Source organism: Panthera tigris, chromosome D1 (genome assembly GCF_018350195.1).
Source record: "Panthera tigris isolate Pti1 chromosome D1, P.tigris_Pti1_mat1.1, whole genome shotgun sequence".
Classification (NCBI taxonomy): Eukaryota; Metazoa; Chordata; class Mammalia; order Carnivora; family Felidae; genus Panthera; species Panthera tigris.
The window spans coordinates 293,244-306,929 of record NC_056669.1 but is presented as its reverse complement, the minus strand read 5'-3'; the positions used below and the strand labels follow the sequence as shown (position 1 = coordinate 306,929).

General features: G+C 42.6%; 1 long non-coding RNA gene across 2 annotated transcripts in view; it reads left to right on the top strand.

Moving 5' to 3' along the window:
• Positions 1-248: 248 nt before the first annotated feature.
• The window catches only part of LOC122231419, a 46,361-nt gene continuing 32,923 nt past the window's right edge, over positions 249-13,686 (top strand). The window contains exons 1-2 of one of the 2 annotated variants that reach the window (XR_006208657.1): positions 249-340; positions 6,227-6,283. This is a non-coding gene — a long non-coding RNA (uncharacterized LOC122231419). Of the gene's footprint in view, positions 341-6,226; positions 6,373-13,686 lie in introns of both variants that reach the window. The other variant, XR_006208656.1, reaches the window with a different exon arrangement.

Below are 13,686 nucleotides of genomic sequence, written 5' to 3'. Positions count from 1 at the left end.
AGTGTGCTTATTTATTAGTTCTGTTTACCTTAAAAACAACACCTCCAGTTTCTCCCAGCAAAAGCGGGTTTATTTGGAAAGAAGAGAGTATTTGACCTCCTGTGATTGGCGTATTTCCCTCAGGACGATGACTGCAAGGTTCAGTCCATGTTGTAACAGGTGTCAGAATTCCCTTCCTTTGTGAGGCTGAGCCTGTTCCATTGCGTAGAGACCACATCTTGTTTATTTATTCATCTGTCCGCCGTCACTTGGGTTGCTTCCATGTTTTAGCTGCTGTGAAGAAGCGGCTATGAACACAGGAACAGGAATGAGGGCTCAAGGCTTCGCTTTCAGTTTCTGGGTACGTGTGTGCAGAGGTGGAGTCCTGTGTTAACTTTATGAGGAACCACTGCACTGTTCTCTACAGCCTCACCATGTTTCTTCATTCCTTTATAGGACAGAATGATATTGCTGTTCGTGGGTTTGCCCCAGTTTGTTTATCCATTCACCCACCGCGGGGCATTGGCATAGTTTCTACCATTCCACTACTGTGAACAGTGCTGCTGTATATGTTTGCGCACGTGCTCTTTTTTTAAAGTACTGTTTTCAATTCATTGGGATATACATCTAAGAGTAGAGTTATTGAGCCATATGGTAATTCTATGTTGTTATCTTTTTGAGGAAATGCCAAATTATTTTACGCATAGGCTCCACCATTTTACATTTCCACATTAAGGGTTCCAATTTGTCAATATCTTTGCCAACATTTGTTATTTTGTAGTTTTCTTGATTATAGCAATTTTAGTGTGTGTAAAAGGCTAGCTAACGGTGGTTCAAATCTTCCATTTCCATAAGGACTAATGATGTTTAACATCTTTACATGTCTATTCACCATGATCTCCCTGGGGAAAGGTATATCTGAGTCCTTTGCCCATTTTAAAACTTGTTTGTTGTTGTTATTGTTGATGATGAGTCGTAAAAGCTCTTTATATATTCTGTATAACAGACTCTTACAACACAAATAATGTGCGAATATTTTCTTCCCTTCTAGGTATTGTCTTCTCACTTTTGGGGTAGCACCTTTTGATCTACAAAGGTTTTTAATGTTGAGGAAACTAATTATCTACTTTTTTCCCCTTGCTTGTGCTTTGGTGTCAGCTCTAAGAGCATTGTTAAACTCAATGCTCATGAAGATTTATCCCCATTTATTCTTCTAGAGTTTATAAGTTTACCTCTTACATTTGAGTTTTTGATCCACTTTGAGTTAATGTTTGTATGTGGTGTGAGGGTAAGGGTCCAATTTCATTCCTCTGCGCATGTGATAGTCAGTTGTCTAGCACCCTTTTGTTGCAAAGACCATTGTATCCATAATGGCATGTTGTCCACCCTTGTCAAAATTCAGTTGACCATAGACGAAAGGGTGTATTTCTGTGTTTTCAATTAAATCCCACTGATCTGTATGTATACGTTTATGACAGTATCACAATGTTTATTTACTGTTGCTTTGTTTGAAGATTTGAATTGGGAAGTATGAGCTTCTACCTTTTATTTTTTTGATTGTTTTATTTATTTTGTAGTCCCTTGATTTTCCACATGACTGTCAGGATTAGCTTGTGCATTTCTTCTCAGAGGCCTTTGTGAATTTTCCTGGGAATCACATTGAATCTACATGTTGCATTGTGCATTATCGCCATGTAGCAATAGTACATTTCAGATCATCTTTAATTTCTTTCAGCAGTGTTTTTACATCTTTTACCAAGTATTTTATTGATGATGTTACCTAAAATGGAATTGTTTTCTTAAATTCTTCTTCATAGGATTCATTGTTAGTGTATAAAAATAAGTGAGATATTTGTGCATCAAAATTTTGCCCTGTAACTTTCCTGAATTAGGTGACTAACTCCAATAATTTTTGTTGATTTTTTTGGAAGTCCTTTATATAAGATGATGTCATCTCTGGTTTCTGAATAGATGTAGTTCTACCTTTTCCTTTCACATGTGGGTGACTTTTTTTTTCCTCGTTGCTCTGGATAGAACTTTCAGTACAGTATTGAGTAATGAGTGAAAAGCCTGCATCTTGGCCTTGTTCCTGGTATCAGAGGAAACCTTACAGTCTTCAAAATTGAGAATGATTTTTGCTCTAGGTTTATTAAACAAATTACTCTTTATTCTTTCTTGTGTGTATATCATAAACTAGCATTGGATTTTGTTTAGAGCTTTTTCTGTATCAATTAATATGATCACGTGTTTTCATTTAAAAAAATGTGCATAACAATGCTTGGCTTTAGCGTGTTGAATAACCCTTGAATGTCTGGGGTAGACTTGCTTATGGTGCGTGATTCTTTTATGTGCTTTGGTTTTATATCGCTGTATTCTCTGGAGGATTGTTAGATCTGTATTTAAAGGGATACAAATATGTTTTTTTTTTTTTTCTGGTTTTGTGTTGTATTGATGTTATATGACTAGAAAAGGTATTAGGGTTTAAAGAACTATGGCTGTGTCCAGAATAAATTATGGGGATGGGATGAAGATGGGTAAAGGTTACAGTGACATTCAGGGTTATGGCCAAAGTAAAAGATAAAGGTAGGAGTTAAGGGTCAGAATCAGGGTTAAGAAGAGGTGAGTAAATTGAGAATCAAGGTGAAAGTCAGGGTATAAAGTCAGGGTAAAGGGTCAGGATCAAGGTGAGGTGAGGGTTTAAGGGTTAGGGTTGAGGGTTAGGGAAGGTTGGATTTAGAAATGGGGGGTTGGGGTTAGGGTTCAGGTTTGGGTTTGGGTTCAGGTTAGGGGTTAGGGGTTAGGGCTAGGGGTTAGAGTTAGGGTTAGGGGTTAGAGTTGGGGCTAGGGATAAGGGTTAGGGGTCAGGGTTAGGGTGTAGGGTTAGGGTTCAGTGTTAGTGGGTTAGGGTTAGGGGGTTAGGGTTAGAGGGTTAAGGCTAGTGGTTAGGGTTTAGTGTTTGAGGCTTACGACTTGGGGTTTATGGTTAGAGATTAGGGTTATGCGGTTAGGGTTAGGAGATTAAAGTTAGGGTTAGCTAAGATTAGGGTTACCATCAGGAGTAGAGTAAGGGTTAATTCAAGCCACTTCTCTCCTGGCACAGGAGTGGTTCAAGCATTAGGAAGGGTGTTTGCGCATACTCCCCACTATGGGAGCGGGAGGGTGTTGTTTCACACATGGGTACAGTGTAGCTTGGTATTTGATGGCTGTTGGTGCATGCGCTTGACCAGACATGGAGAGGTAATGTGTCTGTGCATACGTAAAACCTCCGCTCAAAGAGAGAGGGTGATCGCACATGGTCCCCACGCTCAACCGTGCGGAAGGATGTTGAAGTATGCGTGCAGTCCCTTCTTGCTGGTAAGCTTGTTCACGTATACGTACAGCACGCCTCATGACAGAAGTGTGGTCACACATGCTCACAATGCTGCTCCACTGGGCAGGGCCTCTGCGCACGAACATCATGCCCCATCAGTGACGTAGGCCTTTTGCTCATGTGCCCCAATTCCGTTGGCATGGAACTGAGCAGAACCCACCCTCTGCAAGGTAGGATGTTCACAAATCGCCCCGACCCACTGGGCCCAAGAGGTGGTGTATACACTTCTGCCTCTCCTCAGGTTCCCACGTGAGAGTTTCACTCATGCACAGCTACACCCCTCAGGGATGAAGTAGTATGTCACTTTTAAATGTGATGTTTCATGAAAGGTTCTTTCCACTTTCACAGGTGAAGAAACATGCAACTCTTTAGATAAGGGTTTGGGTTCGCATTACCATCAGGGGTAGGGCAAGGGTTAGGTCAAGCCAACTCCTCCCTGCGCACGGGAGGTTTTCAAGCATTAGTGCGCCCCCCTTTGGTATTGGAGTGCGTTCACCCACGCACCAAACGGCACTCAGGCAGGGGAGGGTGTTGCGCTATGCGCCTCGCCCATTCACTGGGGATGGGGTTTCACGCATGTGCATCACCGGTCTTCAGGGAGGGAAGGTGCAAACTATGCATCTCCGTGTCCTTCAATGCCAGAGGATGTTCACGCATGCGCACAGCCCTTCCTCCTGGTGGGAGGGTTTACCCGCATGTGCACAACCCCCAGGATGAGGTAGGGCATTTGTGCATGTGCACAGACCCCCTCCGCAAGGGAGGGAGTTCACGCATGCTCACAGCGCCCCCTCGTGGCAGAAGGTTGTTCACGCATGCACACAGCCCTGCTGGGTGAGGTAGGGCATCTGCACATGCACACAACACCCCCTTAGCCAGGGAGGGCGATCGCGCATGTGCCCCACTCCCCTCGGTGCTGAAAGGTTCAAGCATCCATCCCCCACCCCCGCCTTGGCAGAGGGTGTTCATGCATGCGCACTGTTCCCCCTCGTGGCGGGAGGGTGTTCTAGGGAGCGCACAACCCTCTCTCTGGGAGGTAGTCATTCGCACATGCACACAACACCCCCCAGCCACGGAGGACGTTCATACATGCTCCCCACTCCCCTTGGTGCAGGAGGGTGTTCACACATGTGCACAGCACCCCTTAGTTGCGGATGGTGTTGACGCATGTGCACGACCAGGCTCAGCGAGGTGGGGTGTCTGCACATGCACCCCCCCAATCAGGGAGAGAGGGCGATCTCGCATGCGCCCCACTTCCCTTGGCATGGAACGGTGTTCATGCATGCGTACAGCCCCCCTTCGTATGCACACAGCCCCTGTGGCAGAAAGGTGTTCATGCATGCCCACAACCTACGCTCCGTGAGGTAGGGCATTTGCGCAGACACACAACCCCTCATCAGCCAGGGAGGGCGTTCGCGCATGTGCCCCACTCACCTTGGCACGGTAGGTGTTCACACGTGTGCACAGCCACTCCTTGTGGTGGGAGGGTGTGATGCACGTGCACAACCCCACTCTGCGAGGAGGGTTTGCACAGGTGCCCCGCCCCTCTCAGCCCATGAGGTGTTTGAGGCTTTCGCCTCGCCCTCATGCCCCCATCAGTGGGTGAGAGGGTCACCCCTTAAGGAGGGAGTAGTGATGTCACTATTAAATGTGATGTTACATGAATGGTTCTTTTCACATTCACAGCTGAAGAAACACATCTCTTAAGGTAAGGGTTAGGGTAAGACTTGGGTCATGCTTCCTCCCCCCTGGGCATGGAAGGTTTTCAGGCATTAGCGTGCCCCCCTTTGCACAGGAGTGGGTTCAGCATGGCCTCCCCCCCCAACCCCCCGTGGTGAAGGAGGGGGTCACCATTGCACCGTCGCCTCAGGGAGGGAATGGTGTCACTCATGTGCTCTGCCTCCCCTCAGCACAGGAGGGGGTCACGCAGGTGCCCCTTCTGCGTCCATTCATCGGTGATATAGAGGTAATGTTCCTTTTAGGTCAGATGTTTTTTGTGGTGTCTCGGTTGCTCAGTGGATTAAACGTCCCACTTCGCTCAAGTCATGGTCTCACGGTTTGTGGGTTTGATCCCTGGGTGGGCTTCTGTGCTGACAGCTCTGAATGTGTAGTCTGCTTCCGATACTGTGTCTCCCTCTCTTTCTGCCCCTTCCCCGCTCGTGTTCTGTCTTTCTCTCTCTCTCCCTCTCTCTCTGAGGGATGAAATGAAGCTAAAAACATTTAGCTCTCTCTCCCTCTCTCTTTGAGGGATGAAATGAAGGTAAAAACAGTTTAAAGCAGCTCCATAGGTCTTCTTGACTCTTGTCCTATTCCCGCCTCTTCATGAGAAGGTCTGTTTCACCCATTTGAAGAGACTGTAAAACCCTCGTGTGGCCATTCATATGAGTCACTATTTAGGGAACAAGTGATTATGCTACCTTTGCACGGTCAGGATACCAAAGCCGTTTCACAAATCTCCTTGGGCAGGCATGGCCTCTAGTACTAGAAATGCTAGACGTGATTTTATTGGTAAACAGGCAGGGTTTGTGTTCGCTGAGTTCCTTTACTTCTTTTCATCTTTCCTTGATTGCCTATCTGTGTTGGATCAACAATTGCTTTGATATCGACTTTACAGTTAGGTTATTTTCATCTTATTGTTAACTATCCATGGTTATTCGCTCTGACAGAAGCTGATACAAGGACAAATATTTCTTGTTGCACATACTAGCATTATTGCTTCTCTTGTGAAATTCACCTGGTCCCAACTTCGGAGTTGGTTGTCTACTTTTGGTATTCAGATCTTAAGATCATATACCAATGCCTGAGCCCTACTATGAATGCTCATCACTGCATCCCTAACAGCTGCCTACAGTTCAGGAATCATATTTTTTGCCCTTCTAGGACAGCCTCAATACACCTACATCAGCGATGGAGACGTGTCACGCTTGCAACCCATCGGTGAGGGAGTAGTGATGCCACTATTAAATATGACGTTTCCTGAATGGCTCTTTTCACTTTCACAGCTAAAGAAGTAGGCAACTGTTAAGGTAATGGCTAGGGGTAAGATTAGAATTAGGGCTTAGGGTAAATGTTAGGTCATGCTTGCACCCACCCTTTGGCGAAGGAGGGGATCTCGCCTGCGCTCTGCTCCCCTCAATGAGTGAGGGGGTTCATGCATGCGCCCCATCACCCCTCGGCACAGGAGGGGGTTCACGCATGTGCCCCTGCCCTTGGGGGGGGGGTCACCGTTGCGTCATCGCCTCAGCAAAGGAGTTGTGTCACTCATGCACTCTGACCCACCACAGCACAGGAGGGGGTCATACATGTGCCCCTTCTACGTCCCTTCATCAGCGATGTAGCAGTGATGTTCCTTGTAGGTCAGACTTTTTTTGCGGTGCCTCAGTCACTCAGTGGGTTAAGCATCCCACCTCTGCTCAGGTCATGGTCTCACAGTTTGTCGGTATGAACCCTGGGTTGGCCTCTGTGCTGACGGCACTGAACGTGGAGCCTGCTTCAGATACTGTGTCTCCCTCTCTCTCTGCATCCTTCCCCACTTGTGTCCAGCCTTTCTCTCTCCCTCTCTCTCTCTCTCTGTTTCTCAGAAAAATGAAGCTAAAATTTATTTATTTATTTATTTATTTATTTATTTATTTAATAATTTTATTTTTTAAAATTTACATCCAGATTAGTTAGCATATTGTGCAACAGTAATTTCAGGACTAGATTCCTTAATGCTCCTTACCCATTTAGCCCATCCCCACTCCCACAACCCCTCCAGTAACCCTCTGTTCGCCATATTTAAGAGTCTCTTATGTTTTCCCCCCCTCCTGTTTTTATATTATTTTTGTTTCCCTTCCCTTATGTTCATCTGCTTTGTCTCTTACAGTCCTCATATGAGTGAGGTCATATGGTATTTGTCTTTCTGTGACTAATTTTGCTTAGCATAATACCCTCCAGTCCATCCACATAGTTCCAAATGGCAAGATTTCATTGTTTTTGATATATATATGTGTATGTATGTATATATATATATATATATATACATACACACACACACACACCACATCTTCTTTATCCATTCATCCAACGATGGACATTTGGGCTCTTTCCATACTTTGGCTATTATTGATAGTGCTGCTATAAACATTGGGGTGCATGTGTCCCTTGAAAACAGCATACCTGTATCCCTTGGATAAATACCTAGTAGTGCACTTGCTGGGTCGTAGGGTAGTCCTCTTTTTAACTTTCTGAGGAACCTCCATACTGTTTTCCAGAGTGGCTGCGCCAGTTTCCATCCCACCAACAATGCAAAAGAGTTCCTCTTTCTCCGCATCCTCGCCAACATCTGTTGTTGCCTGAGTTGTTAATGTTAGCCATTCTGATAGGTGTGAGGTGGTATCTCATTGTGGTTTTGATTTGTATTTCCCTGATGATGAGTGATGTTGAACATTTTTTTCATGTGTTGGTTGGCCATCTGGTTATCTTCCTTGGAGAAGTGACTATTCATGTCTTTGCCCGTTTCTTCACTGGATTATTTGCTTTTTGGGTGTTGAATTTGATACGTTCTTTATAGATTTTGGATACTAATCCTTTGTCTGATATGTCATTTGCAAATATCTTCTCCCATTCTGTTGGTTGCCTTTTAGTTTTGCTGATTGTTTCCTTCACTGTGCAGAAGATTTTTATTTTGATGAGGTCCCAATAGTTCATTTTTGCTTTTGTTTCCCTGGCCTCCAGAGACGTGTTGAGTAAGAAGTTGCTGAGGCCAAGGTCAAAGAGTTATTTGCCTGCTTTCTCCTCGAGGATTTTGATGGCTACCTATCTTACATTTAGGACTTTCATCCATTTTGAGTGTCTTTTTGTGTATGGTATGGGCAAGTGGTCTAGTCTCATTCTTCTGCATGTCGCTGTCCAGTTTTCGCAGCACCACTTGCTGAGGAGACTGTCATTATTCCATTGGATATTCTCTCCTGCTTTGTCAAAGGCTAGTTGGCCATACATCTTGGGGTGCATTTCTGGGTTCTCTATTCTGTTCCATTGATCTGAGTGTCTGTTCTTGTGCCAGTACCATATTGTCTTGATTACAGCTTTGTAATACAGCTTGAAGTCTGGGATTGTGATGCCTCCTGCTTTGGTTTTCTTTTTTCAAGATGCTTTGGCTCTTCAGGGTCTTTTCATACTGTATGATTGTTTGCTGTAGCTGTGTGAAGAATGCTGGTGTTATTTTTATAGGTATTGCATTGAATATGTAGATTGCTTTAGATACTATTGACATTTTAACAATATTTGTTCTTCCTATCCAGGAGCATGGAGTATTTTTCCATTTTTTTTTTTTTTGTGTCTTCAATTTCTTTCATAAGCTTTCTAAAGTTTTAAGTGTATAGATTTTTCACCTCTTTGGTTAGATTTATTCCTAGGTATTTTATGGTTTTTGGTGCAATTGTAAATGGGATCAATTCCTTGATTTCTCTTTATGTTGCTTAATTGTTGGTGTATAGGAATGCAACTGATTTCTGTGCATTGATTTTATATCCTGCCACTTTTCTAAATTCGTGGATCAGTTCTAGCAGTTTTTTGGTGGAATCTTTTGAGTTTTCCATATAGAGTTTCATTCCATGTGCTAAGAGTGAAAGTTTGACCTCCTCCTGGCTGATTTGGATGCCTTTTATTTCCTTGTGTTGTCTGATTGCGGAGGCTAAGACTTCCAATACTATGTTGAATAACAGTGCCAAGAGTGGACATCCCTGTCTTGTTCCTGACCTTAGGGGGAAAGTGCTCAGTTTTTCCCCATTGGGGATGATATTAGCGTTGGGTCGTTCATATATGGCTTTTATGATTGCGAGGTATAATCATTCTATCCCTACTTTCTTGAGGGTTTTTACCAAGAAACGGTGTTGTATTTTGTCAAATGCTTTCTCTGCATCTATTGAGAGGATCATGTGGTTCTTGTCCTTTCTTTTATTGATGTGATGAATCACATTGATTGTTTTGCAGATATTGAACCGGCCCTGCATCCCAGGTATAAATCCCACTTGTTCGTGGTGAATAATTTTTTTGATGTATTGTTGGATCTGGTTGGCTAATATGTTGTTGAGGATTTTTGCATCCATGTTCATCAGGGAAATTGGTATATTGTTCTCCTTTTTATGGGGGGTCTCTGTCTGGTTTTGGAATCAAGGTAATGCTGGCTTCATAGAAAGAGTTTGGAAGTTTTCCTTCCATTTCTGTTTTTTGGAACAGCTTCAAGAGAATAGGTATTAACTCTTCCTTAAATGTTTGGTATAATTCCCCCGGAAAGCCATCTGGCCCTGGACTCTTGTTTTTTGGGAGATTTTTTTATTACTAATTCGATTTTATACTGGTTATGGGTCTGTTTAAATTTTCTATTTCTTCCTGTTTCAGTTTTGGTAGCTTATATATTTCTAGGAATTTGTGCATTTCTTCCAGATTGCACATTTTATTGTCATATAATTACTCATAATCTCTTATTATTGGTTTATTTCTGTTGTGTTAGTTGTGATCTCTCCTCTTTCATTCTTGATTTTATTTGGGTCCTTTCCTTTTTCTTTTTGATCCAACTGGCTAGTGGTTTATCAATTTTGTTAATTCTTTCAAAGAACCAGCTTCTGTTCTACTGGTTTTTGTTTGTTTGTTTGCTTGTTTTGATAGCATTGATTTTTGCTCTAATCTGTATCATTTCTTCTGCTGGTTTTGGGTTTTATTTGATGCCCTTTTTCCAGCTCTTTAAGTTGTAAGGTTAGGTTGTGTGTCTGAGACCTTTCTTCCTTCTTTAGAAAGGCCTGAATGCTATATACTTCCCTCTCATGACTACCTTTGCTGCATCGCAGAGGTTTTGGGCTGTCGTGTTATCATTTCATTGGGTTCCATGTACTTTTTAATTTACTCTCTAACTTCTTGGTTAGCCCATTAATTCTTTTTTTTTTTTTTTAATTTTTTTTAATGTTTATTTATTTTTGATAGAGAGACAGAGAGTGAACAGGGGAGGGGCAGAGAGAGAGGGAGACACAGAATCTGAAGCAGGCTCCAGGCTCCGAGCCATCAGCCCAGAGCCTGACGCGGGGCTCGAACTCATGGACTCACAGACTCGCAGACCGTGAGATCGTGACCTGAGCTGAAGTCGGACGCTTAACCGACTGAGCCACCCAGGCGCCCCAGCCCATTAATTCTTTAATAGAATGTTCTTTAGTCTCCAAGTATTTGCTGTCTTTCCAAATTTTTTCTTGTGGTTAATTTCGAGTTTTTTAGCATTGTGGTCTGAAAATATGCAAGGTATGATTTCGATCTTTTTGTACTTGTTGAGGTCTGATTTGTGTCCCAGTATGTGATCTATTCTGCAGAACATTCCATGTGCACTGGAGAAGAATGTATATTCTGCTGCTTTAGGATGAAATGTTAGGAATATATCTGTTAAGTCCATCTGGTCCAGTGTATCATTCAAAGCCATTGTTTCCTTGTTGATTTTCTATTTAGATGATCTTTCCATTGTTGTAAGTGTGGTATTGAAGTCCACTACTTTTATGGTATTATTATCAGTGAGTTTATTTATATTTGTAATTAATTGATTTATACATTTGGGTTGTCTCATATTTGGAACATAAATGTTTACAATTGTAAAGTCTTCTTGATGGATAGACCCCCTTAATTATGATATAACACCCTTCTTCATCTCTTGTTACAGTCTTTATTTTAAAATCTAGATTGTATGATATGAGTGTGGGTACTCTGGCTTTCTTTTGGCGACCGTTAGCATGATAGGTGGTTCTCTATCCCCTTACTTTCAATCTGAAGGTGTCTTTAGGTCTAATGTGGGTCTCTGGTAAACAGCATATAGATGGATCTTGTTTTCTTTTCCATTCTGTTACCCGTGTTTTTTGATTGAAGCATTTAGTCCATTGATGTTTAGAGTGAGTACTGGAAGATATGAATTTATTGCCATGATGTTTCTTATAGAGTTAGAGTTTCTGGTGGTGTTTTCTGGTGCCTTCTAGTCTTTGTTGCTTTTGGTCTTTTTTTTTTTTTTTTTTTTTTGTCTTTTCAACCCTCAGAGAGGCCCCTGAAAATTTCTTGAGGGCTCGTTTAGTGGTCATGAACTCTTTAAGTTTTTTTTTGTTTTTTTTTTTTTTTTTTGTCTGGGAAACTTTTAATCTCTCCTATTTTGAATGGCAACCTTACTGCATAATGAATTTTTGGCTGCATATTTTTCTGATTCAGCACACTGAATATATCTTGACATTCCTTTTTGGCCTGCCAAATTTCTGTGGATAGGTCTGCTGCAAACATGATCTGCCTTTGCTTGTAAGTTAAGGACTTTTTTTCCCTTGCTGCTTTCATGATTCTTTCCTTGCCTGAGTATTTTGTTGATTTGACTATGATATATTTTATTGATGGTCGGTTTTTGTTGAATCTTATGGGAGTCCTCTGTGCTTCCTGGATTTTGATGTCTTTATCTTTCCCCAGGTTAGGACAATTATCCACTATAATTTGCTCACACAACCCTTCTACCTCTTTTTCCATCTCTTCATCTTCTGGGACCCCCATGACTCTCATATTGTTCCTTTTTAATGAGTCACTGATTTCTCTAATTCTTAAATTGTGCTCTTTTGCCTTAGTCTCCCTCTTTCTTTTCTGCTTCAGTATTCTCCATAAGATTGTCCTCTCTATCGCTGATTTCCTGCTCTGTCTTATCCATCCTTGCTGCTGCAGCATCCATTTAAGATTACAGCTCAGTTATACCATTTTTTAATTTCATCCTGACTAGCTTTTACTTCTTTTATTTCCACAGAGAGGGATTCTAACCTATTTTCAACCCCAGCTAGTATTCTTATTATCGTGATTCTAAATTCTGGTTCAGACATCTTGCTTGTATCTGTGTTGATTATGTCCCTGGCTGTCGTTTGTTCCTGCTGCTTCTTTTGGGGTGAATTCCTGTTTTGTCATTTTGAAGGGAGAAAAGGAATTAATAAGGAAAAAAATTAAAAAAAACAACACACACACACACACACACACACACACACACACACACACATCAAATAAATGATGCTAGATCCTAGGCGTGTTTTGGTCTGGCTATTGAAAGGAGTTTGATAGATTAGATAAAAAGGGGGAAAAAAAGGAAAATGTTTGAAAATTTGAGAAAAAAAATACAATGAAAAAGAATAAAATTAAACGATGGAAGTAAAATAGAATTTGAAAAAATTACAAAAAAGTACAAAACATAGCAGAAAAATAAAGAAAAATATTTTTAATAATAATTGACAATAAAAATAATTTTTTCCCTTTCTGTATTCAAGAAAAAGAAGAGCAATAAATAAAAAGAAAATTGAAAAGACGGACCAACGAACAGAGTGAAATATGATTGAAATTACATCACTTTTCCCTACAAGTGAAACTATGAAGCACTTTGTAGTCCATAAACTAAGTGGGTGCAGAGATTTGTGGTGTTCTTGAATAGTGAGTTTGGCCCAGTTGGGCGGGGCTTAGTGTAATGGCTCTGTTCTCCACTAGGTGGCGTTGCTTAGCTTACGGGGGGCAGGGGTGGAATGTTGTGGCGCTTGTTGGTGTGTATGTGCATGCAGGGGAATGGTGAAAATGGCGTCACCCACCTACCCAGTCTCTAGTATCAGTACTCTGTGCTCTGCCCGAACAGCAATCGGACACCCATCCTTTGTCTCCAGTTTCTTTCTACTCCCTGCCTTAACACTGTCTTTGCCCAAGCCGTCAATTTGCCAGGTGCACCTCCCTCCTGGGTTTTATCTCAGATGTGGCTGTGTTTCCCGACCCCTCACTTCTGAGGGACTGTGGCTTTGACCTGCTCAGATCCTCTCAGGGAGGGTCTCACTGAGCAATGGCCAGGTGCCAGCCACACAGAGGATCATGCTGCTGCCAATGCCCAGAGACTGCAGCTGGGTGCCATCCCGCCCCAGAAAAAGTTCACGCAATCCCATAGCAGCAACATTTCAGGGATTATGGCAAAATCACAACCCACATCTGGCACCAGACTTCACCCTCAACGACCCTGTTCCAGCACCAGCAAATGTGGTTGTTTCTGGGGTCTGCTGGGACCAGGTGGCCACACAACCTATAGCAAATGTCCTTCCAGCAGTGGAACCTCTTCTACCTGGGTGGCCCAAGGACCTCCCGGATCCCACTCTGCTCCTGGGAATTCACCTTTCCCACCACAGCACCACCAGGTATTGAGTTGTGGAGTTTCACATTCTGCACTCCCCTGTTTACATCATCTTAATGGAATTCAAACCGTCTCCTTTCTCCTTTCTTCCTTTTTAGTTCAGTCCCTGTGACTGTTTCCAGTTTTCTACTTTCTCTCTAGCTGCTTTGGAGGT